Source organism: Dunckerocampus dactyliophorus, chromosome 2 (genome assembly GCF_027744805.1).
Source record: "Dunckerocampus dactyliophorus isolate RoL2022-P2 chromosome 2, RoL_Ddac_1.1, whole genome shotgun sequence".
Classification (NCBI taxonomy): Eukaryota; Metazoa; Chordata; class Actinopteri; order Syngnathiformes; family Syngnathidae; genus Dunckerocampus; species Dunckerocampus dactyliophorus.
In genome coordinates this window covers 26,368,072-26,394,175 of record NC_072820.1, presented here as the reverse complement: position 1 = coordinate 26,394,175, position 26,104 = coordinate 26,368,072, and the positions used below count along the sequence as shown (strand labels likewise).

The 26,104-nt window shown below is 39.6% G+C and overlaps 1 protein-coding gene across 3 annotated transcripts in view; it reads left to right on the top strand.

The window, feature by feature from the left end:
* LOC129177034 (netrin-G1-like) overlaps positions 1-26,104 on the top strand; it is a 120,673-nt gene that overhangs the window by 54,493 nt on the left and 40,076 nt on the right. The gene's annotated exons all lie outside the window — the stretch shown is intronic.

Here is a 26,104-nt window from a genome sequence, read left to right as displayed (position 1 = left end):
TATGGATGAGTGTATTATGATATTTGTCTCCTTCTCCACCACAACGACGTATGCTCGACCACTCCTCTTCAAAGGTAAATAACATTTATCATTACGTATTATTATATCACTTTTATTATTGTTTTTTTCATTAATTATCCTCGTTTAATATTACTACTGCATCCAAACTCATATTTACATACATACACATATACTGTATCTGTATACACGTACATGTAGTACCTATATCATTGGTAATATTAATTTTGTTTCGACTTAAGAACGATTCGACTTAAGAACGGTCGTCTGGAACCAATTGTGTTCGTTAGTTGGGGACTTAGTGTATATGTCAAAAGTGGATCAAATACACAACAGCGCTAATTAGCATTAAAGTTACACGCACACAAAAAGGGTGTGTTCCCAGTAGGGCTTACTGAAAGCCCTTTTAAACTATCAAAATTCCAACATCAAGGCTAGATTCGGGCCAACACACTTTGACAGACAGCAAACGATTTGAGACTGAATCAACAGCGCCTCTGCTGGATGCAACCAAGTGGGTTTTCCTAAGTGGCTCCGAGACGATTAAGCAACAAATTAATTAACCCAAACTCTCCCACTGGTGTTGTAACTATAAAGGATTCACTCACCTTCAGTCAATTGGAATACTACTCCCCATCCACTTTACTTCCTACCATAAAATACACAACATGAGAGATGTTTAATCAGGACAACTTCAAAAGCCGCTGTGGGTCGTAAGGCGTGCGCCTGTGTTCCAGGGGAATGGAAACATTGTCTTTTCACGGCGTCTGCAGACGGCTCACAAGCTCCTCACAAAGTGTCTGCAGCTGCTCGCCGAATGGGTGCCACGTTGTCGGCTGCAGTTGGTTTATGCGAGCATAACTCGACTAGTAACCACCCATTAGCCCTAGGTGGAATGACACTTCGTGCCTAATTGGAATTCAGTGGGCTTCAATGGCAAATTACAACCATTAGCACGTTTGGCAAATTGGCAGGAGACTAGTCTTGTAATTAAGAGCATTTGTGGCTGATTAAATGCTAATCATCTGGGACGTCTCAGTGGAGGACAGAGTTTGGCAGGTTCTTCCAAATATGAGCTTGGTCTGGTTAATTAGAAGATTTTGAGTTTGATCTCAGGGGCGTTCTGTTTGGACAAGTTGTTGTCTGAAGAAGAAAAACTCAATAAGAATAAAATGGACTCTCAGTCTCTTTTAGCAAAAATGGCACTTAAATAACTAGAGAAGCACTCGGTGAATGCAGACCTCAACCAGCTGGATCTGTATCTGGTTCAGCCCCAAAATTTAATCAGTTTTTCCATATCCCATTTCTGACAAGTCCTGAAAATGTCATCCAAATCCATTGAGAATTTTTCAAGTTATTCCGAACACAAACAAACAGATAAACGCAGACAAAACATAACTTCCGGCGGAGGTGAAATAAAAAAATCATAACTAAAAACAATACAAAAAAGTAGACACTGTCTCTGTTAAGGAAAAAAAACACTCCAATAAAACACACACACACACACACACACACACACAGTTATGGAGTGTATTGTTAAACTAATGGGGGGGTCATATTTGAGCTGGACCACATATATGTGGTGGTTCAACACGTCTTCTTTCACTCGGTTATACAGTTCAAGAATTGCTGGTTGTGACATGTGCGTTCTTCCAGGCAATTCCTGTCAAACATTTCTAACATTTCCCAAAATGTTGGCTTTTCAACCGTATTGAAAGGTTGCATTTCTTTTGCAATGTAGCGAGCAATACTGTCTGTGAGCGTGCACAATTTTGCACTGTTCATTTATATTTACTTTGCGACCAAACGCTTCAGTAAGCGTTGACTGTCGGGATGAAGGCTCTGCTGCAACTCCACACTGGGACTGTGGCATTGGGCTTAAAAACCATTGATTTTGTGCCGTCATTCATATTAGCGTTTGCTTGCTAACTTGCTGCTGGCACTCTGTCTGTGTATTCACTCACTAGTAGCCCCACCTCCAAGTACTGGGACAAAGAGGCTTAATGGATGACAGGAGGGTTTACTCTCTCCGTTCATTCCACTAAAGAACTAATGTGCACAGACACATGCAGAGTGAACCCTCTTGTCAGCCAGTCTGTGTGGTAAAGAGAGACAAGGAAATCAAAGGAAATATATATGCACATGCCAATTTATCAAGGTCGGCAAAATTATCAACTTCTAGGGGTGTAACGATTTAATATTGGTTCGATTTGTTTCATAATTAGTGGTTGCCGATATGATTCAAGGATGATATAGGTTCATTTAGAATGATACGATCTGAAACGATTCAGCAACTTTAAATCTTTTTAGCCAAAAATTCAAACAGTGTGACTTTCAAATAAATACCTGGATACTCGACAGTGTAGGTGAATTTTCCCAGATTCCCATTGTTTTTTGTATGGGAATCAGGTATAAATTAATTATGGATATGAACAAACAAGTAAACAACAATTAATGGCAAATGCATTCACATTGTATTTGAATAAAGTGCAACCAACACTTGGTTGAATTAACAATAAAATCAAGTCATCGATTAATTCTATCTACTAAAACATGACTTTAATTTGATACCTCATTCACTTCTCTTCCCCAAGTATTAAAGAAGTTAGAGCAAATTACATACCGGGAAATACTGCGTTTGGTTCTCATTGCTTTAACATCGTGTCAAGACAAAAGCTGTGATTGACGCAAGGACCTTGGCAAGTACGGTGTTTTAAAAGTCAACAGATAATCAAAAAATCCAGAGAAGAAAATCCAGTGTCATAATTTTCATGTAGGCCTCGCTGTGCAGCAGCACGCTGTATTCATTTCCACGCCACACTAAAAATTGCATGTACACGCTAAATCCGAGGCAAAATTATATTGTAACGAAATTTAATCTGCAGATAGATATTAAAGTGATTTTTTTATCGTACATACCTTTTATCTTGTCCTGAAGCTCCGATCCATGAGTTTGAAAGGCTTAAAGATGGACTTTTGAAGCACTGGTATGACTCGATGTGGTCCAACACTCAGCGTACATCCAGTATAAAGTGTGACGATTCCATCACAGGCAGACTGAATTCAGTGTAGTGTCCGAGTTCTAGGGCTTCTAGAGTCACTCTTTACAGGACAAAAACTCACAAATATAATCCTTGATAACCACAATAGTCGCTTTTACATGATGTCATCCGTGCACCTCACTCAATAGGCATGATAATCAACTTACACCAAATCAAACTGTTGCACAAGTAACGTTTAATGTCTTTTTCATTAAAAGTGCTAAAAAACACATCCATAAAAAGCCTGCCGTGCTTAAATCCAATGCTTTATTTCCTATTGATGCAATTTATTGATTACCCTTTAAACAATGTTAGATTGGTATATGTCATCCCGAATGGCAACTTGCTGAACACAGATCAATGAAGTTGGATCATAGGAATATAAATTGATACATCGATGTAGTGGATGAATCATTACACCCCTATCGACTTCGGTTAGTTTTTATTGTTCGATTAATCGATTTATCGATTATCATGACTGGCCTAGACAGGGGTGCCCAAACTACGGGCCAATCCATTTTTAACTGGCCTGTGTCACAACATCATGCACTTTTGTACTTCTTAGTTTGAACACTAGGTGGGGCTACTGTCTTGAACAAGGTCGTGCCTCCACAAAGAAAGCATCCTTGTTAGGCTCTTTTTTTTAAAAAACAAATTAGGGGGTGCATTTTCAAAAAGAATGTGAACTATCCGACTCACTGCAAGTCCGTGAATCCATCTAAACTGTGTTCTGACTGCTGATTGGATGAATGTGAGACACTGCATACGCTTGAATTTTGTGGTTGTAACAGGTAACATTTGAAAAAGATTACAATTTTTACAAGTTTATAAGCCGTGTAATCTTTTGTTGCTCCAGACTATGTTTTTTACTGGAAGATGAAGCAAAATGGCTCTTCTAATGGTAAAGGTTGCCGACCCCTGAGCTAAGCCAACGTTTTGCACCATTGTTGTTGTTGTTGTTGTTGTTGTTGTGGTATTGTAGTAGTAGTAGTAGCAGTGACACTCCCAACATTGACAAGTTGCATGAAGCAACACATGTCCACTTTTCTATGTAAAATGTAGATCATTCAATAACTCGTACTGTCATAAGCAGTCATTGCATGGCTGCTTATGACATTTACAAACCAATGCACAGTTTTGAGCAGAAAACATATCTTCATTTAATACTGGGCTTTGTCTTTAATTATAATGACATATAGTTAAAGACCTTTTTTACAGTAGCTTTTTACAAAATACATATTAAAAAAAACATGTAAAATTATCAAAGTGATCCACGCATCGTTTGACTTTTCAGTATGCAGCCTTAGGTGAAAAAGTTTGGACACCCCTGAGTTAAAGGATGCACCATTTGATGGTTAGAACATTTAAAACATGTTATCTTACTTTGAAAAGGGACATTAACAGGTGACGTTTCCATACGGCTGCAGTAAGTCCACTCAACTATTTGATGCCAGATCGATGCTGTCCTCCTCATTAGAACATGCATTGATGATTTCTAAATTGCAAGGCCGCCTTCCTTCTTAGTAGGGTATCGCACATATTTTGCTATTGCTATTGCTAAATTGCTATTGAAAGGGTAGGAAAGGTAACAAAACAAGCCATTCATCCAATTTTTCTGGAACTCCCGCTGCCTCTTGGGCATCAAATGCAATTTTTTCCAGCAAAAACTTCCTGAAATAAAATATAATGACCATACCATATTATGACCAGAGGTGGATCCGTAGCTTTGCTTGGGAGAAGGTGATGGAGGAATGGCGGTGGGGCTGATTAGACTTCCCGACGACGTCGGCAGCCTTCTGGCTACAGCCAAATGTGAAAAGCCTTATCACAGTACGGCAGCGCCTTCCAACAATTCCTTGTAAACGCTGATAAACTCTCAATCAGGCAAGGAGGAGTTTGCAGAGCCAGGTAACCTGTAGATGTATGCATTCATGTATAAATAGAATGCATGCATTATCTCTCAAGGCATTTCCCTAATTAACCTCCATGGAATGAAAACAACTCCAGTCATATCTTTGTTTGTGTACGTCGTCAATTATTTTCTGTAGGGATGCTCCAATCAGGGTTTTATGCTGCCAATTACGATACCGATCATTCAGGACTGAAATTGGCCGATACCGATCACATGGATTAATTATACATTTTTCATTTTATTTATGATGGGTGCTATTGGCCAGGGGTGCCGTATAAAGGGGAAAAGTCAGAACAATTTCAAGGTCCCTTGACTGACAGGAAGCCCCAAAAATAGGTAATCACGAATAAAATTAGCAACATTTTTTTTTTTTGTGTGTCCCAGAATTCCTGGCTGAACCCCTGCTACTGGCTATATGATATGAAAAAAGGAACCACCTTAATTTAAACATATTTGACTTACTTTTTCAAGAGAACATACACTGGTGTGAGGAAGTGTTTGCTTCCTTCCTGATTTCTTGTTTTTTTGCATGTTTGTCACACTTAAATGTTTCATATCATCAAACAAATGTAAATATTAGTCAATGACAACACAACTGAACACAAAATGCAGTTTTTAAATGAAATGTTTTATTATTAATGGAGAATAAAAATCCAAACCTACATGGCCCTGTGTGAAAAAGTGATGGTGGTGAAAAAGTGGCCTCCCTGTTAAAACAAGGTTCAAGATTCAAGATTCAAGAGAGTTTTATTGTCATGTGCATGGTAAAACAGCAGTTATACTATGCAATGAAAATTTTATTCTGTTCATTCTCCCAAGAAAAGAAAAAAAAAACATAAGAACATAAGAAACATAAACATATATACCAATAAATTAAGCAACAACAACAGAAGAGACATTAATACAAATAAATAAATAAATAAATAAATAAATAAAGTGCTATGAGTGTGTGTTGCGTGCGGCGTGTGTGAGTGCTTCGTTGAGAAGCCTGATGGCCTGTGGGTAAAAGCTGTTTGCCAGCCTTGTGGTCCTGGACTTCAAACTCCTTTAGCGTCTGCCTGACGGTAGGAGTGTGAATAATGAGTGTTGTGGATGTGTGCTGTCCTTGATGAGGTTGTGTGTTCTGCGTAGGACTCTAGATTTATAAATGTCTTGCAGTGAGGGGAGGGCTGCCCCAACAATGTTCTGTGAGGTCTTGATCACCCGCTGGAGTGCCTTCCTATCACGTGTTGTACAGTTACCGTACCAAACAGTGATGGAGGCGGTAAGGACACTTTCCATAGTGCATCTGTAGAAGCAACTCAGGATTGTGGTGGACATGCCAAATTTCCTCAGTCTTCTCAGGAAGTACAGTCTCCTTTGGGACTTCTTCAGAATTTGTTGGGTGTTGTGAGACCAGGTGAGGTCCTCGCTGATGTGTGTGCCAAGGAACTTGAAGGTTTTCACCCTCTCCACCTCAGTCTCATCAATAAACAGGGGTCTATGCGGCTCCTTTTCCCTTGTTCTTGGGTCGATGATCATCTCTTTAGTCTTATCTGTATTGAGAAGGAGATTGTTAGCACGACACCAAGCTATGAGGTCCGCCACCTCTCTTCTGTATGATGTTTCAACACCACCAGTTATCAGTCCGATGACTGTAGTGTCATCCGCAAATTTAATGATGCTGGTGTTGTTCTGGGGGGCCACGCAATCGTAGGTGAAGAGCGTGTAGAGGTGCGGACTTAGCACACACCCCTGTGGGGTCCCAGTGCTCACAATTCTTGAGCTGGATGTGCGATTGTGGACTTTGACTGACTGGGGCCTGCCTGTTAGAAAGTTAAACACCCAGTTACAGAGGGAGGGTGACAGGCCAAGTGTGAGGAGCTTATTTGTGAGTTTGTGGGGGCTGACTGTATTAAAAGCAGAGCTATAGTCTATAAATAGCATTCTGACATATGTGTCCTGGCCATGTAGGTGAGAAAGGGCTGTGTGGATGGCAGTGTTGACTGCATCATCCGTGGACCGGTTCTGGCGATATGCAAACTGTAGAGGGTCCACAGTTACCTCCGGGATGCTCTTTTTGATGTGAGTCATGACTATTCTTTCAAAGCACTTCATAACAATAAGAGTGAGTGCTATAGGGCGATAGTCATTCAAGCAGGTCACGTTGCTCTTCTTGGGTACGGGCACTATGGTGGTGGACTTAAAGCAGGTCGGTACAGATGCTTGTGCAAGCGACAGGTTAAATATGTCAGCAAGCACATCAGCTAGCTCTGATGAGCAAACCCGGAGTGCACGTCCTGAGATGTTGTCTGGGCCTGCTGCTTTTCATGGGTTTGTTTTGTTCAGAACCCTGCGCACATCAGCTGACGTCACCATGAGAGGTGAGTCCTGTGTGCTCCCCAAGTCCAGCCACCCTCTCTGCTCATCAGGAGTTTGGGTGTCAAAGCGGGCATAGAACTCATTCAGCTCATCTGGAAGTGTGGTTTGGCTGGACGTGGCTACGCTACTCCGCTGTCGATAGTCTGTGATGTGCTAGGAGCCCCGCCCACATGCGCCGAGGGTCTGAGTTGGAATAGTAGCCCTCCAGCTTCTGTCTGTACTGTCTTTTGGCCTCTCGGTGCCCATCAGCGGTGCCCATGACAAATGCAGTCGAACGAGCACGTAGCTTAGCCCTTACATCACAGTTCATCCACTGTTTTTGGTTAGGGTATTTTCTGTAATACTTGGTGGTGGTAACAGTCTCTATGCCTGTGCTAATGTAGCCAGTAACAGCAGAAGCATATTCATCCAAATCAACTAAGATTAATTGATATCTATCAGTCTGGAAAAGGTTATGAAGCCATTTCTAAATCTTTGGGACTGCAGCGAACCACAGTGAGAGTCATTATCCACAAATGGGGAAAACATGGAACAGTGGTGAACCTTCCCAGGTATGGCCGGCCAACCTAAATATCCTCATTTACTGCTGTGTTTGCGGCAAACTCAAGGGCTGAGTATACTTCACGGTATGTCCTGGTCAACCTATTGATACATTTGAACATTGCTGCCATGTGTGTCATTCATGCATGAAGAAATACATGACTACAGAAAGACTGTCATGGCCCCCCTGACACCTCACGCCACTACTTGAGAAGCACTGGTGTAAGCTAAAATGTCTACTCCTGAAGGATTTAAGGAACTTTTTTTTAACTGTTTTGGAACCCCATACGAAATGAATGAAGGTACTGTTGTTGCACGCATACTATGCTTATTTGTTTATATCAGTGTTTTAGCCTTTTTATTTGAGGTGAAAAAAGTTGCAAATGAGATATATTTATTTGTCGGGATCGTCATTAACTCTCCTCTTAAAAAACAACAACACACATTCGACTATGAAAATCCGGAAGCCTAGGTCACAACTGGACTTACGATTTTTTCGGCAATGTGATTTTTTGCATTTTCCCTTGTTGTTGACTGGAAAGGACATTCATGGCAAGAGCTCTGCTATTCATACTACAAATTTGAACTATTTTGGTGCTTTTCTGACTACAATTCACGAACACAAGATCAGAACAGCTTGCTGACACCCTCAACTTTAACTCGGTTGACGAGAGGTATAGATTTGTTGAAATACACTAGTTACAAGTTCTGACAGCTGCCAGACTAGGTTTAGTCTGGCTGTCGGATGAGGAGGATGAAGAGTATGACACCTCAAATAAAAAATCAGTTCCAGAACTCAACAGTATTCTCAAGAGCAAAAATTTGGTGGTACCATCGATACTTGCATCTCACGTATGGCAGAAACAACACCACACCTGTCATCATCGTTAAATTCACCAACAGGAAATTAAAAATCGTTCTGCTGAAAAAGGGAAAGAAGCTGGAAGGTGGAAACATCTACATGAATGAGCATCTGACAAAACGCAACGCTGACATTACCAAGAAAGCACGAGCCTTGAGGAAGCAGGGAAAGATACAAAGCACTTGGAGCACCAACAGCAAAATCTACATCAAGCTAAATGGACGACCAATAGAAGCAAGAGTGCTTGTTGTCAAAGATATCAATGATCTGGACACATATTAAAGATCATATTACCATGACAACAAGGAAAATGGAGGATACAACCCACAAAGAAATAACCATGCACTGAGAAGGATTACATTTGTTAGAGTTGACAGAATTAGGCAATGTAATACTGTAGGGTTATTCTATGAATAAACTGGTTTAACTTTCATTTTTGCACAAACAGATTGCCCGGCAAACTTATCGCACCCACTGCATGCTTGCACACTGGAACACACCCATATACTCTTGATTGACACAAGCTGGAACCAGTTAAATTCCAGTACATAATTACATGGGTACACACCCCTGCGTTGGGCGTGACTCAAGCGTAGGATATTAACGTAGACACTTCAGAGTTTCTGCACTGCCTGCTGATGTGAGCGGAAATCCAGCGCTGCACTTGTGACATTTTCCAGTCATTTTTTCACTAAAAGATTTAGAAGACTAGAAAAGTGTGTCCGCCTGATCTGTTCTTGGGAAAACCAACCAAGGGCCTGCTTAACAAAAGTACTGGAATTAGGAACCCATGTATCTACATTCAATGACACTCACAGTACAACACAAAAGACGGCAGGACAGGAAAACCTGGAAGTGGATCCGGACAGCAACAGGGGAAAAAGGAAGAATTATTTTGTTTGTTTTGTTTTGTTATTATTACTATTATCATAACTGCTTTGAGTGTATGGAAGAATAGTGTGAATAGTGAATTAGTGCATGTTGAATACAGGAAGTAAACATATGTATAAGGTATTGATGTGATACGGAGAGGGGGTAGGATTTAATAAACTGATTCTTCTCATTCCTTTTCGGACATGTGGAATTGTGAATTGTAACATAAAGCATTCAATGTAAACTGTATGCATGTTCGAAATAAATTAAACCATTATGGTAAAAATGGTCTTTCACTTGTATAGCGCTTTGACACTACTAGCACATTTACCTACTGATGACGTGGCATCAGGAGCAACTGGGGGTTCCTGCCCAAGGACACTTTGACACGATCACGGGAGGATGGAGGATGGACCCTGCAACCTTCAGGTTGGGAGACGACCACTCTACCATCTGAGTCATGCCACCCCCAAACCGTACCTTAACCATTATCATAATATTTTCACGTCATTCTCATAAAATAATGTTTTCCACAACCTAATACTCTACAATTACAATATTTTATTTGTTTTCATAATATTACGACTTTAAAAAAGATCCCATCTTTTTCTTTAATATTTAAACACTATGCTACGAAAGTGACATTATTTTTCCTCACATTATGTTGTTGTATGTTGTAACATTTTTGCTCGTTAGATTACAACTTTTTCCTCTAATATTTTGACTTTATTCTTGTAAAATTACTGCTGATATTTAAATTTTTGCTGTTGTTGTTGTTTTTTTTTTTTTATTTCTCATGTTAATTTATCTTTTTAGAATGTGCCAGGCGGTCTCAAATGGCCCCCGGACCACACTTTGGAAGCCCCTAGTCGAAGGAGTATAAAACTTTGAGGACATGTACAGTCAAACATGTACAGAATGTACGAAATTTTGCCTCGGATTTTGTACAATATTGTGCATAACAAACTGGAAATGGTGTGCCCAAACAAAGCACCCTATACGTTGCTGACTCACGACCTGTGCATTTTTTAATTGAGTGCAGCTGCTAAATAAGACAGAGAAATTTGCAAGTGGTAGCAATTTGATAAAGAAGGTGAGAAACACTACTGAATTTAATGTCACCAGGATGTACGGGAAGTCAGCATCAACAATAAGTTCCATTGATTTATAATTATTTCTCATTATTTTCTGCATGTAAAACTGTAAATATTCTCTATAAAATAAATTTTTTGTTATCTGGACGGGACGAATCGGATTTGCATTATTTTCTATGGGAAAAATTTCCTCGGTTTTCATACGTTTCGGTCTTTGTCGGACCTTTTGGAGCACATTCATGACAAAAACCTTAGCATGCCTTCCAAAGCATTTCGAGCACAACCCGTGGGGGAACCACTAATGTAATTTACAGTCGTGACAGCTACCTCTGCCATCATACGAAATAAAAGTTCTTCTTTAGATATAGGACAATAGTCTTAAAAAATAGTTGAGGTAGTGTGTTGGACGCAGCTGTGAACCGAAGCCAAATCCTGTGTAATCCTGTCGCTTTTGCGCCGCGACAAATGTTAATCCTCCCCAAATGGCATCGCGCTAAAGGAATATTTTCCAGCAGGAGAAAGATGGAGGCAGCGGAGGCGGCTCACAAAAAGGATATCCGCATGTCAGCAGATGAAATGCGAGATGATCATTATGCTGCTTTGCTGCTGTGTGACCACTGAAGAAGGTTTAGATCTTCCCCGGGTGTGTTTTTCCAGTGAGGCGCGCAGCATGTCGTGAAGGTGCTGCAAAGGAGCTACAAATTTAGACTACTTTTAAGTGTCTGCTGCAGTTGAAATGTGTGAAGCAGTGAGCTTTTTCATGAGCTCGTGATTCCCAGCGGAGGAGGAAGAGGAGGAGGGAGGGGAGTATGCAGAGTTAGACGATGGCTTCGGGGGAACATTGGGGAGCATAAAATAACAGCAAAATGCTTTGTAGCTCATCTAAAACTATTCATTTTTGTCTAAATTGAATTTGAATAACTTGTGTATACCTCTGAGGGAAGACGGAGGGTATTTTTTTTTATTAGTCTTTGCAATTCTACAAAGGGAATAATAACATTGCTCTCAGCCTTTAAAGTCGTCGCAGCTGATGAAGCTCAGGTGACAACCCGCTAACCGAAAACAACCTTTTGCACTCAAACGTTCCCACTCACTGTGCTACTAAATGCTATCATTTAGATTAGCATACATGTAAAAAAAACAAACAAACAGGTTTCTCTTTAATCAACAGTGACTTATAGGGGTGTAACAGTATTTACAGTGGAACCTTTGTTAGAGTATGCCAAATTTATGCCCAAATATTTCCTCGGTTTGCGTATATTTGCCGGTTATCGTACAATACTCTGCGCGTCGTGTCGAGTTGTTAATATACTGCATGAGTCCAACTGTGTTTTTAATGTATTTTTATCACAAAACATCCTTTTTAGCATCCTATTAGCTTGCTAACATATGGAAACAGGAACAGGAAATCAGTTCAGTTGCCCCGTGTATAATGTCATCAGCAGTTGAAGCTGTAGTTCTTTGCTAACCAACACAGTGATGCCACAGTCTCTGCTTTTCTTTTGATCACCGCTGCAAAACAACCCACAATGGAGCCATAGTACGCAAACCAAGGGACATTTTTGGTGCAAATTTTGTAAGTAAACTGAAAAAGCGTACGCTAAGCGAGGTTCGACTGTATTTCTAGTCTGTTTTTTTGATACGGAACATTTGGTGCGGTACAGTCAAGTGATGGGCAGGAAGTGTAACTTCCTTGCAGAATTGTCACACGTCTACTTGGTAAATAAACACATCCTCACCTTTGGCTAGAGGGAGCCTTGGCTAGTGACAGTGGAGGAGCCAGAGCTTGAAAAACTTTCTTCCGTCGTTTTGCCTTCTGTTTGGGAACACTTGACCTTACCGTTGAAATATGTAAAATGGACAAAGATCCATTGGGTAAGATGAAAGGAGTGTGTCGCGATTGTTCAGTAGAGATAAAAAATTCAATAAATAAAAAAAACACAACCATTACAAATGAAATAAATTACAATTATTGAAGAGGTGAACGGACATTACTCCCAGCATTGTTTATTTATTCCGCCATCTCGGATCACACATCTTGCGATACTTAGCAATACAATTGTAATGTATCCCGTACTTTAAGACACATTCATTTGGCAAATCTCACATGAGAACATGACACAGACTTGTCGGTTTGGCATATCAACAATAAGTTCCATCCTGGCCAAGAAAGAAGAAATCATTGAAGCTAATGTTGAAGCTTTATAATGATAAAATTATCGTTTTCTGCATGTAAAAGTATAATTATTCTCTGTAAGATGTATGTTTTGTTCATATTTTTGGGTGTGTGGAACAGATTCATTGGATGTACATGATTTCCTATGGGAAAAATGGCTTTGTTTTTTTATGTTTGAGTTTTGTTGAACCTTTTTTTTTATTACCTTTTCTCATTTTCATATTTTTTTGTAATTTTATTTATTAGAGAATAACCTGCTCGCTAGTTTACAGTTTTGATGTTTCATTTGAAAACTCACTCATTCATTTCATGTTTTTGGTTTGTATTTTTTCCACTTGCTGCACCCAGAATGAACCCAACCTTAAAAGCTAGGTACCGTTATGATGGCGTGCCGTCGCCCCCCACCAAAGAACGTGTCTGTACTTGATCAACACGGTGACCTGACAGTGATTGAAGATGACGTGCGTGTGCTCCAGCGACTCTGTGGAGTGAATGGATCCACCAAACTGCTGGAGTCAAATTGAATTACTCCTGCATGACGAGCAAATGATGACACACTTGCGTTGACATGGCAAGTAAGAGAGTTCAATTTCTTGCATGTTCAACATTAAACCATAAGGCCACTCATTACTGAACACAACTGTCCCCGATATGGAACATTTTACTGACGTCTCTGTCAGGATTTTTCATGTTGGCAAAGTCCTTTCAGCTCCAATAGATGTTTGGAAATAACGAGCTGGTCTCCCAGGCTTTGTTGTTTATGCTGCTGAGTTAAATTAACACAGTCTGCCAAGCGGCCACTCGTTTTGCATCGACCGTTTATGATAAACATCTTGAGCTGGCTGTTTTCAGTCCTTTCATCATAAAGTATTTCTGCAAACGAGCAGCAGCAACTGAGGAAAAATTAAATTGTAAAATTGCATCAAAACGAACAATCAAATCGTCTCATTGCTTGATTTATAAGCAATTTTTGTTCAATTGATTGTTATTTGATCATGTCTTGAAGCAACTGAGGCAACATGGAGTGCAGCACTTGGCTCAAGATTAAATTAAACCAGCGGCAAGCATATGTTACCAATAGTACTTTCAAGAGAATATATTGAACAAAAAAAATCAATATTTTTCACAATTACAAACGGTACAACTACTGTACATAAAAAATGTCGGCACTTCAATCAGAATGAGTGGCGTTCATGGGTGTCACTCACAGTCATGTAATTGTTAGGATAGACTAGGCATGGGCCAATTACCGGTTTCAAGGTATACCACAGTATGAAAATGTCACTGTTTCAAAAACACTAAAATTGTTCTTGCAGTATGAAAGAAAGTGGAGGTCCAGCATGGCCACTAAATACTTTGTCACGTCCTGTGTAGTCGGAACTGGGCTTCGATGTATTGAAACCACAGGTGTGTGCTAGGTTGCCAAAAGTTGGGCCTACAGTAGATAGCGCCGACATTAGCTGCCTCGTTAGCATTGAGCAACGCCGGTACGTCCGCGCTGTTATAGCCGTTGTCGGTCAGCATGTTACTCATGTGGAGGGTCACCAAGGGTGGAGATGTGATTCAAAACGAGACAGGAGTCTGGGATAAGTAGTATAAAGCGCTTACTCTCCACTGAACAACAAGAAACAACCACTTAACAACGTCTCAGTTGCAAACAAAACACAATCACAATCAAATGGAAGTTTGTGGAAAAGTGTGACCTGCACATTAATAATGTAACATGACAAGTTGTTTTTTTCAATTATTTATGTTGTGACCTTCTTGAGCCACTTGATTGCATTGACTTGTGTTTTGCTTTGTTTTGTTTTGTTTTTTTTTACTAAGAAAATATTTATGTTCTGACTTGAGTTGCATTATTAGCCACAGTAAACTGCATTGAGAACTGTTTTATCTATTTATTATCTATTTATAACGAATTCAGTTATTTTTTGTTATTTATTTTAGATACATATGTGTCACTTTCGTCGCGCTCTATTATATGGTTTAAAAATGACAGTTTTGGACCTTTTCTTCTCTTTTCAATAAAGATATTTCAAAATAACCCATGTTAGAGCTATAATTACAGTATAATATAAGGCAGATAATGTTAGTAACTAGTAGCTAATGTTAGCAGGCATCAAACATAATGTGTGTGTGTGTTACGCGGGGCGTGGCAAACATGCTCGGATAATGCTTGAAGCACATTCGAAAGGTGCTGTTCTGTTCTTATTAGTTTGCATGCGGGCAGCGTTATTCGGCTCAATACAATAGACATCAAAACAGGATTCCAGAACATAGAAATTCTCCCATTCTTTTAAAAATAAATCTACATTATATCATCGATTAATCAATGTTTCTTTTTTTTCTTGTAGCATCTAACTAACTAACATCATTAGCATCTAGCTAACTCTGTAGCGTCACGTGGACATTGGACGCGGTGCCTCTGTACTGGCAGACCGGGGTGTGGTGGTTCCCCTTCTTAAGAAGGAGTACCGGAGGGTGTGTTCCAACTTGCACTTCTCAGCCTTCCTGGTAAGTTGTATTCAGGGGTTCTAGAGAGGATGAGCCGCTGGATCGTTAAATCTCGGATTCAGGAGGAGCAGTGTGGTTTTCGTCCTGCTCGTGGCACTGTGGACCAACCCTACACTCTTGGCGGGGTCCTTGAGGGTGCATAGGAGTTTGCCCAACCAGTCTACATGTGTTTTAAGGGAAGTTTTTTAAAATGTTAATTTCCCACTTACCTATAAGCGCTTACCTATGGCAAATGTCCAAAATGCATACAATATGTATTTGTTTCCACGCTGTATAAATCTGAGACACCACAAATGGTGTACTTAATTTTTGGTTTGCCCTTGAACTAAAGGTCAAAGAGTGAAGGCTGGATGCTTATATTGGAGAGCGGATGTTTTCTTATGTAATGTCCATTTAATACGATGGGTGGGGGTTGAGGACAATGCGAGGGGAAAAACAGGAGGTCAAAAGAGACGAGGAAATAAAAGAAGACAATGTAGAGAATGACATGGGAGGATGAGAGGACGAGCACATTAGCAGCTTATGGATTAGCTGACTGCCGTTTCCCAGGCCCTGCTGCAGCAGCTCTGACCGCACTAGTCCGCTGCTAGTGGTCATGTCTTAATTAGCCAGCGACATGTGATCAATAAGTATGGGAATGGTGTGAAAGGTGGCACAGTCGGCACGGTTCAAGGTTTTTTTTCTATGCTGTTGTGTGTGTTGTCTTTTCTGTCTCTGCTCTGCCATAAAACATCAGAGGAATGCAACACAACTTCTGAAAGGACGTTAATCAACTTATGGATTATGAACTGAATTAATATGTTGTCTTTAAAGCAGGCAGGGTTCATTCTTCTGTTTTTATTGCTTTTATCTCCCGCTTTGCCTTCTGCAGGCACATTTATTACTGCATTATTAAATATAGTCCATGCAAGCCAGCTATCTGGCTATCTTCAACAGGCAAGTAAATGCATGACACAAGAAACACTCCCTGTCTTTCACTTTTAATGCGTACCACTACGCACGAGATACAGTAATCCCTTGGTTCACAGTTAATTGGTTCCAGACCCGACCGTAATTTGCATTTTCACAAAGTAGAATTCCTTATTTCTAAATGGAATATTTTGGTAGTTGGAGCATAGAAAACCTGTTTACAACCTTGTAAATACGCTTTTTAACATTATTAGAGCCCTTTAAACATGAAATAACACCCCTATAGTCACATTTTTACTACTATTACCCAATACAGTAGACATAAAAGAAAATAAGACAAATTAGACATAAATAAGACATAATATGGACTCACATGTTAACATTGGGAGAGTTCCTTGTCTTTTTGTACTACCCCTTCTGTATAGTACTTCCTGCGTTGGCTATTGTCTCATCAATGAAACATTACTGACACCTAGTGATGAGGGTGGAATACTACATATCATCACAATGTCTTTGAATGCGTCTTTTGAATGCCATACATTTGTATTTTTATGCTTGAAAATGCTTCATTTGGGCAAAAAATATTTAAAATCTGCTTAAATATGCATCCATCAATCTTTTATGCCGCTTATCCTCACTAGGGGTATGCTGGAGCCTATCCCAGCTGACTTCGGGCGAGAGGCGGGGTACACCCTGGACTGGTCGCCAGCCAATCACAGGGCACATATAGACAAACAATCATTCATTCTCACATTCATACCTATGGACAATTTAGAGTTAACCTAACATGCATGTTTTTGGGATGTAGGAGGAAACCGGAGTACCCGGAGAAAACCCACGCACACACGGGGAGAACATGCAAACTCCACACAGAGATGCCCAGCGGAGATTCGAACGCAGGTCTTCCAGATCTCCTGACTGTGTGGCCATGCTAACCATTAGGCCACCGTGCGGATCCTAAAATATCCAATCTTTTTAAAATAATAGGCTGTATTCAACCACAAAACAGCAATGATTTATTAATGTATTTTTGAAAAACTATGATAGAGTGAAGCCACGAAATATTAAGCGTGAAGTGGTGACATTAGTATGTAATGTCTTTATGAGCAAGGATGAACAGGTAGCACCCAATAGAGCTGTGTGAGAAATGTCAAGTCTATTCAACTCACAGGGTTTGGTAACAACACCACCACATGTGGTGTATTTGTTTGAAAAATAATAGTCCAGCCAACACAGTGTGCATGTTTGGACACATTTGCAGTCTTTTGTGTGCAGCGGTTGAGGAGTAGAGCTACGTTAGCAAACAAACACATGACACTGACGTGATTGCAGCCATGTTGGAGCGACAGCGAGCAAAGCGCAACATTTATTTATTTTGTTACTTGCAATAACCCAACCAACTCATGACAGTAATGTTTGCTACTTGTTGGAATCAACATGTACACACACACGCGCAAGCCTGCTAATCCCAGATGCTCACATACAGCACACACACACGCAATACAATCCTCCAAGTACGTGCCCGGTGAACCGTGACAGCTGTTGCCAGCGTGATTGACAGAATTTGCGAGTCGGGTTCAAGTGCAGGTCCGCACGACCAGCCAGCCGTATTTATTTCTTTATTTTACTCTGCTCACTTATCCTTCCACCAGATGTCTGTCACAAGCGGCAATGTTTCCTGCCAGTCATTTCTGGCTCTCTGGCATTTAATTAGCGCGCATTAAAGCCCAGGCTGCCTGTGTAAATATTGTCTACAATGTTTTAATATTAAGATATTACATAATATTATATCACACAAAGACATCTCTGGAGAGCACAGCTGGCATCAAGTCACTACACTTGTATGATCACGCTTTACTGCAAGCGTGTATTCAGCCGAGTGTGTTCTCAGGTTGCAGTTTGTGTGCATAAGGATACTTCTTTGGGCCCAGACCAAAATTTGTTGTCATGGCACCAAAGGTTGCACAGTAAAGAACATAAGTGTAACGTAAGGACTTATTGAGCAGGTCTCGTGAGTTATCGCGTGATATAACTCAAATATTCCAAACCAAAATGCCGCCTGCTGGGTTGAATGTATAAATTCTTTTTATATTCTGCTATTTTTAGCAGCTTAGATTTCACAAAAACCTTCTAAAATATACTCATTGTCACACACACAGGTTACATTTATCCACTGATATATACTTACCAGTTTAAATTTTATTATTTTATTAAAAGCTACAGAAAGAACACCCCATTTTTTTCAGTTAAATTCAAGTCGTTCAAGTCCAATGAATAGCTTGAAATGGTACAAAGTTAAGTGGTGAAGTTCCAGAGGTTAAAAAAAGGCAATGTTACCCAAAACTGAAAAATAATGTGTATATAGAATAAGGCCTGTTTCAAGGACCACAAAATGGGTCAACAATTTAAAGGTGTTCTGCAGAAATGGAGGTTGATAAAGCCTCAGCAGTTGGTGCAACTAATTCCTACAGGTGTTCCAAGTTCTGGAGTACTTACTACCTCCTCTGTCTGCATAAAAACAGTGTTCGGAACACACTGGGGTACTACAGTATATATCCTCGTGAACATCAGTTGAACAACATTGAACTGGAGAAAGTCATTTGTTGCTCCAAAAATGGCAAGAAAAAAGGGAATTAACAATGCAGACCATCTTAGCACTTAACAATGTAGGTTTTTCCTTCAGAGAAATTGAAGTGTTCTAAAACTTTTGAGTGGTAGTGTATGCGTCCTTGTATTTTGCAAACATCAACTGCTTGTGTTATTTCTTGAAATCGGTCATATTAGTGCATTGTTTGAATTCCTTGCTCAATGTGTTCCATAATTTGATTCCACACACTGAAGGTGCTGAAGGTTTTTAGCGTTGTTCTCGCGTATAGGTGTTTTTATATTAAATTTCTCCTCTCTTGTTGAGAAGAATTGTATGACATTTTTGGGTAGCAGGTTATTGTTTGCTTTATGCATAATTTTAGCGGTTTGTAAATGTACCAGATCATCAAATTTTAATAATTGTGATTTTAGAAATAGAGGATTTGTATGTTCTCTGTACGCGACATTACGGATTATCCTAACTGATCTTTTTTATAGTACATTTAGTGAGTAGAGTATGTTTTTATACTTATTTCCCCAAATCTCCATGCAATAAGTTAGATATGGTAATACCAGAAAGCAATAGCTTGCATGGAGTGATTTTTGATTGAGGACAAATTTTGCTTTATTCAATACTGATGTATTTCTCACCACTATGTTATATATATTTTAATGTGAGATTTCCAGCTCATCTTTTCATCAATTATGACCCCCTGAAATATATTCTTTGAATGTTCACCCACTGTATTTGCGCATAAGTATCCTTTCTGCTATTACCAAATAACATTGTCTTAGTTTTACTTTTGTATTCTGATATATTTTGTTTAAATTTCACACAAAGCTTGTAAAATATACTTTTTAAGAGCACTGTTGTCACACACAGGTTATTTTTTTATTCTGACATGTTTACCAGTACAAATTTCACAAAAAGCTTCTAAAATATACTTTTATGGAGTGGTGTTTGCACACAAAGGTTAAAATTGTTATATTTTGCTACAAACATGCTGATATAAACTTCACAAAAAGCTTCTAAAATATATTTTAAAGAGCGCAGTTGTCACACACAAAGGTTATTTTTACCGCTTGGCAGATGGGTAAAAGTATATTTGTACGCATCTGCTAAGCGGTGTCGGCCCGCTTGTTTGATGCGCACCAGGGTTCGGATCGTGGCGCTCACACTTGACGGAAGGAAGCATATTAGCATAGCAAACGCCCCTTAGCTCCTTTAACAGAATCAAACGTGAAACGTGTGAATGCCCCCCCGAGTGTTTCTGCAATTGAGCGTTCACGCCTGAGTAATGACGCTGCAAGGTATATTTCTTCTTCTTGTTTTGTTTTTACATTTGAAGGCGCCCCTCTAAGTCTATGCTACCTGGGTTAGCTTCCAGTCAACAAAAACACAGCATGCATGGAGTCCTCCTGTAATGTCTGCATTAATATTTATTCCCCTTCCGCCTGCCTCTGCTGCTTGCATGAATAAGAAGATCCCCCATATTGAGGGGAGGGGTGTGTTGGATATTACCATACCGTAAAGCTACATCAGCCCCAATAATAAGTCCCGCCATTGAAACAAATCGCAAGCTTTCTTAGGCGGTAGGCATGCAAATTCAAATTCCATTTTACTACAACACCAGAATTGGAGCGCGGGGAATTAACTTGTGATCCATTCTCAATTTTCCGACAACAATTTGAGCCCTGGCGGGGCGCTTTATGTTTGGGCAAACAATGGGCTTGAGATGTATTTCATTAGAGGCCCAAAGAATGACAAAAATTGGGCACGGTGCGACATGGCAGAGACGAGCCAAATCGGACTCCTCAATTTCACGGTGATACATCTTGCTGTAATGAGGTGACTTTGCAGCTCGCCTTGCCGCCGTTCCTCGTGACAAATTTTAATACCGTTTGCAAATGTAAGAAGCATTTGAGGTAGAGTGGCGTGTCTTTGAACTCATTATTGCATTGCCTTGTTCTCAAAAGGCCTGTTTCAAGGTAATGATATTGTTTATGACTTACTTTATTTTCAACATTTAATTCAATAAATTCAAAGTTCAAAGATACCATTTTTATCCTTCATGATGGTCGACGTGAAGCCAATGTTGATGTCCATTTCTAATTTCTAGATTAAAACATGACGAGATTTCTTGTTTGGTGAAAAGCTGTATAGCGAGAATAGAGCAGCCAGGAGCCAATCAAGATTGTGAACTACGACATCGCTACTATGAATGATAATGCAGTAATATGTAAGTGGCAGTGTGCAAGGCATTACTGGAATTGCTCTTTGCATTAAGTGCTTGAGGCACACCTCACAATCCAACCTACCTCAGTGTTCACAGCGTAATTCTACATTTGATCAACTTTACTTGAAGATTTGTCAAATCATCTCACGTAGATGTTCGGACTTGCCTGCATCCTTAATCGCTGAGTGGTTCTATTCACGCTCATTGCATTTGGCTCAGCGCCGACTTTCAAGTATCGGCAATTGTCTGCTTCATAACATATCTTATACATCGAAGAGATCTGTTTTGACAATTTAGCGACATTGGGCCTCATTCACGAAACGTTCTTACGCACAAATGTGTTCTTGAAGCCTTTTTACGAAGATTTTTGTCATTCACGAAACGTGTTCTTAACTCACAGTTCTTAGATCTAAGAACAAATTCTACGAACGCTCAGGAGGACTCTTACACACAAGCAAAGCTTGCACTTTCAATGCGCAATCGCCCTCATGATGGATTTTGCAACCTGATCCCAAAAAATGTAGTGCAAATAAAATATCCCAACAATTATTTATCATCAAAACAACTAAAATATACTCCATGGATAAATATATATTCAAATCCCAATTCATCAAAAAAAAAGGCTGGCTGGACGTGTGCTGTGCAGAGAGAGAATGTAAAGGGACCATGGAGATTTATTTGCTGAAAGCCACGAATATTTGATGTCCCGCTTCAGGCTTCAGACTTCCCTCTCTGTTCTTGCAGGTGTGCAGGACCATCAGAATAACATCGCAATGAAACGTGGTGTGTCTATTGCGCACGGAGCACCCCCAGATAACAACATGCGCCCCCAGCCACGTCTTGAGCCAGAGCACGGGGCTGCTGTATTAATTAGGCAGCGTCTAATCAAATGTAACCACAGAAAAAATACATTGTCACACACAAACTATGTATTTTGACTTTATTTTTCCATCATGATTGTGTAAATATTTTCTTCCGAGTTTCCGAAATGGTTTGGTTTCTGATTGATGGCCCACCTCCCGTGCAGCCTCTGGTGCAGCCTAATCTTTTTTTTGAGTCTATTTTAAGTCAAAACACTTCTTTTTAACCTCTGCGGTGGCGCGTTTCTCCGTGGAAACGGCATTTATGTTTCCTGCAATGGTGCTCCATGCCGACTCTTTTTGGATGGCCTGATGACCGGTGGATACACGTGAAAATAAGGTGGTCTTGTGTTCGGTCACTCCTTGTAAAAGCACCTCTATTTCTGTAGAATTGAAGTTTTTCTTTCGTTTGTTGTCCAGCTGCTCCTCAGTCTTGCCCTTGCGCGTTGCCATCTCCGCCTCCAGCTGCCTGTTGCGCAAGGCACATTTTTTTACCTTATATAGGCAATAATAGGCGGTGACCTATGCAAATTAGGCCTCACATGCACGGGCATCGCAGTTGGCATTCATCAACCTAAGAACACCGTTGCGAACGATTATCCCTACTTAAGAACGTGTCGTGAATGTGGCGCAGTTTCCAACCCGCGCCTTCTTAAGTACACTTCTTAAGAAGACTTTTCAGAAGATGTTCGTGAATGAGGCCCATTGTACCAATATTTAGCAAGTAAGCGTGTGCATACAATTGTTTATTGCGTCAAGCATTCAGTTGGTAATTAAATACAAGCGATCAATAACGGTGAAGTTTGCACTGCTTGTAAGCTGTAAAAAATCCTCCACAATGTAATTCAGTCCCTGACCAACAGAGCCAAGAAGGTAGAGCTTAGACACAATCCTCCGTCATCTCTACGGTAAACCATGCATGGGTGTCCAAAATGAGGGGCCATCTGTGGAACGTGGCTAATTACAGAAATAAAATAAACAAAAGCCCAGCAAAAGTAGAAAATAGAGCAAAAAGGCATCATGTAACTAGAAAAACTGACACTAATTGACACTAATAACAAAAAAAACCACAAGGATTTGTCTTTAAATGTAAATGTATAATGTATGTATGTTCTTTTTATTTTATTTTTGGACAGCCCTGACGTGAATAGACAAAGACAAGTAGAAAGAGAAAATGAGAAAAACAGTGAGCTGTAATATTATTATTATTATTATTATTATTATTATTATACAGTACATTATCATAATTATGGTTTATTTAGTCTCAAAAAATATTGACAAGAATATCTTTCAGTGTTAATTTGTGGGACAATATTTCAAAATACACCTGCATTGTTTTGTGACCTTTGTGTCTTTTTTTCCAGTCATATTTTTTCATTGTACTTTTCTTATAATTCATGTTAAGTCTCGTCTCGTTCTCGTGGACCCAATATCGTGCATCATCATCATAAAATAATTTTAAAAAATGCCAGTTACATACACAGATTAATTTGACAGGAATAATGAATCCAGCAATACCTACAAAACGCCACAAGATGATAGCAAATCCTTCATTTGTTTCAGTTTTACTTTATTTTTGTTTTATTGTACTGTTCTTTTTAGTTAAAAAGGTCACTTAAAACACAGCCTGCACAGTTAATGAAGGTTTTATGACACTTTACAGCTCAAATTAATAATAATCAAATTATTTCCTGCCTATTTTTTCATATTCCAGCAAACATTGAATCCTTTGCATACTTGTATTCAGCACATCTTCCTTCACCAACTTTAACTGTACAACTAAGCAAAAAGCTCGTTCAGATCACAAATGCTGCTCATATAGAGTGCCTTGCAAAAGCGCTGTGCATCATGACCTCGCGAGCTCCTCTGTCATGTACTGTAACTGTGGGAGGGGGCACGGTGACCCTACCCACATGACACGCGTTGAGGAGGCAACTCAATTGCTATTCTAAAACACTTTTTCTTTTTTTTAGGAAAAGGCAAGGCTGTGACCTCAAGTCCCCCAATCACACACACACACACACACACACACACACACACACACCTCTCTTTCTTATCTTATTTAGCTGCAAATATTACAGTGTAGAATAATGTTCTTGTAGTAATAAATGAAATGCCTTTTGCACATTTATATTGCAGCTGAGCCCGCAAAAAAATGACAAAACAGTTTTATATAGGAAACCATACAAATGGAACTAATCCACTCTAGGGTCAAACTGTGGCCATTCAAGGTAGGCATAATACTACTGTTGATCGTGCCTTGGAGCCACTGAGGCAAAATGTAATGCAATACTTGGTTGCAACCAGCAGAGATGCTGTCGATTCTGTCTTGGCTAGTTTGCTGTCTAAAGAAGTATGTTGTGTTTATTTTCTTAGTGGTTATTGTCATGAAGAAGGTCCGACTCTAACCGAAACATACGCTAACCAAATACATTTTTCCATACAATAAATAGTGTAAATCCAATCAATCTGTTCCAGAAAGCCAAAAATCTGAAGACAAAACATGTTTTTATAGTTTTACAATTATAGTTTGACATGCAGAACAACTTATTGTGCAGGTAAATGATGAATGAAAGGGATAAATGAACATATAAGGTTACTTTTACCTTCATTAAAGATGTGATTTTTGCCAAAAACAGGATGTTGCTGGAAGATGAACACGGACACCACCTTTGTGTTTTGCTATTTCTTGAATTCAGTAACCCATAATGGAGCCAAAGAAAGTTGCAAGTGGCAGCCTTTTGATAAAGAAGGTGAAAATAAAATAGCTTAAGCCAACGAGGTCATTTTGTGATAAAACATTTGAAAAATGGAGAAACATACATTGGAAAAAATTCAGAAATGTTTTCAAAATTTACAACAGAAATCATATTTTTAATGTTCTTAGATATGAAAATGTCTTTCATGACTCACACTTAAATGAAAACATTCTGTTGTCCCAGCTTAGAGTAAACAACCAGACAGCAGAAACAGTAGTCCACCTCATTTCACATAGTCAGATTGTGATACTCCTCAGATTCTGATTTCAAAAGTTATAAAAGGACTAAAGATAATTTAAATGAAAGATGTTTTAATGTCAAACTCTGAAGAACATATCCTGATAATGTTGCGGTAAAAACTTACTGAGACAGGAAAAGTGTCTGTTACTTTTACACAGTTTGGTTTGTTCTTGCTTATTATGTCCCCAGCAAATTTCAGGGCATACAGGTCTACAATAAATGAATCAGTTTGCTCGACCATGTTTCTCTATCATGAAAAGATACACTACAGGACAAATGGACTAGTTCACAATGTGCAATATTGTACAAACACCGAATCATACAAAAGCTAGGGCGTACAAAAAGTGTATGAAATTCGTAACAATAGTTTGGCAAACATTTGATGAAAACTGAATCATATGAAAACTGAGACGCACAAAAATGAAAACATTGTACGGAAACCGAAAAAAAATTTGGAAAACAATTCCAGGAAAAAACAAATCATACAAAAACTCGCGCATACAAAAACTGCGACATGTATGACAACCATAACAAAATTTTGGCGAAAATCTAATCAAAACCAAATCATACGCAAACCGTGACATTGTACGAAAACTGAAACAAAATTTGGGCAAAAATTTCCCGAAAACCAAATTATAACACAATGTGTAGCGTACAAAAACCGAGACAGTGTACGAAAAACTAATATAATAAACAAAAACAAGAATTAAAAAAAACTTCACTTCACCTGTTTTGTTGGCCTAATATTGTATTTGTAATTTCATCTTCATTATTCATTATTATTTCATTATTCCTCCGCTTATCCGGGTCCGGGTCGAGGGGGCAGTAGTCTCAGTAGAGAAGCCCAGATTTTCCGGTCCCCGGTCACCTCCTCCAGCTCCACCGGGAAGACACCAAGGCGTTCCCAGCTGGGCATTCCTGGAACACCTCACCAGAGAGGCATATGGGAGGCATCCGTACTAGATGCCCAAGCCACCTCAACTGCCTCCTCTATATGTGAAGGAGCAGCTGCTCTACACTGAGCTCCTCCTAGATGACTGAGCTCCTCACCCTATCTCTTCGGGTGAGTCCTGCCACCCTACAGAGGAAACTCATTTCAGCTGCTTGTATCAGCGATGTCAT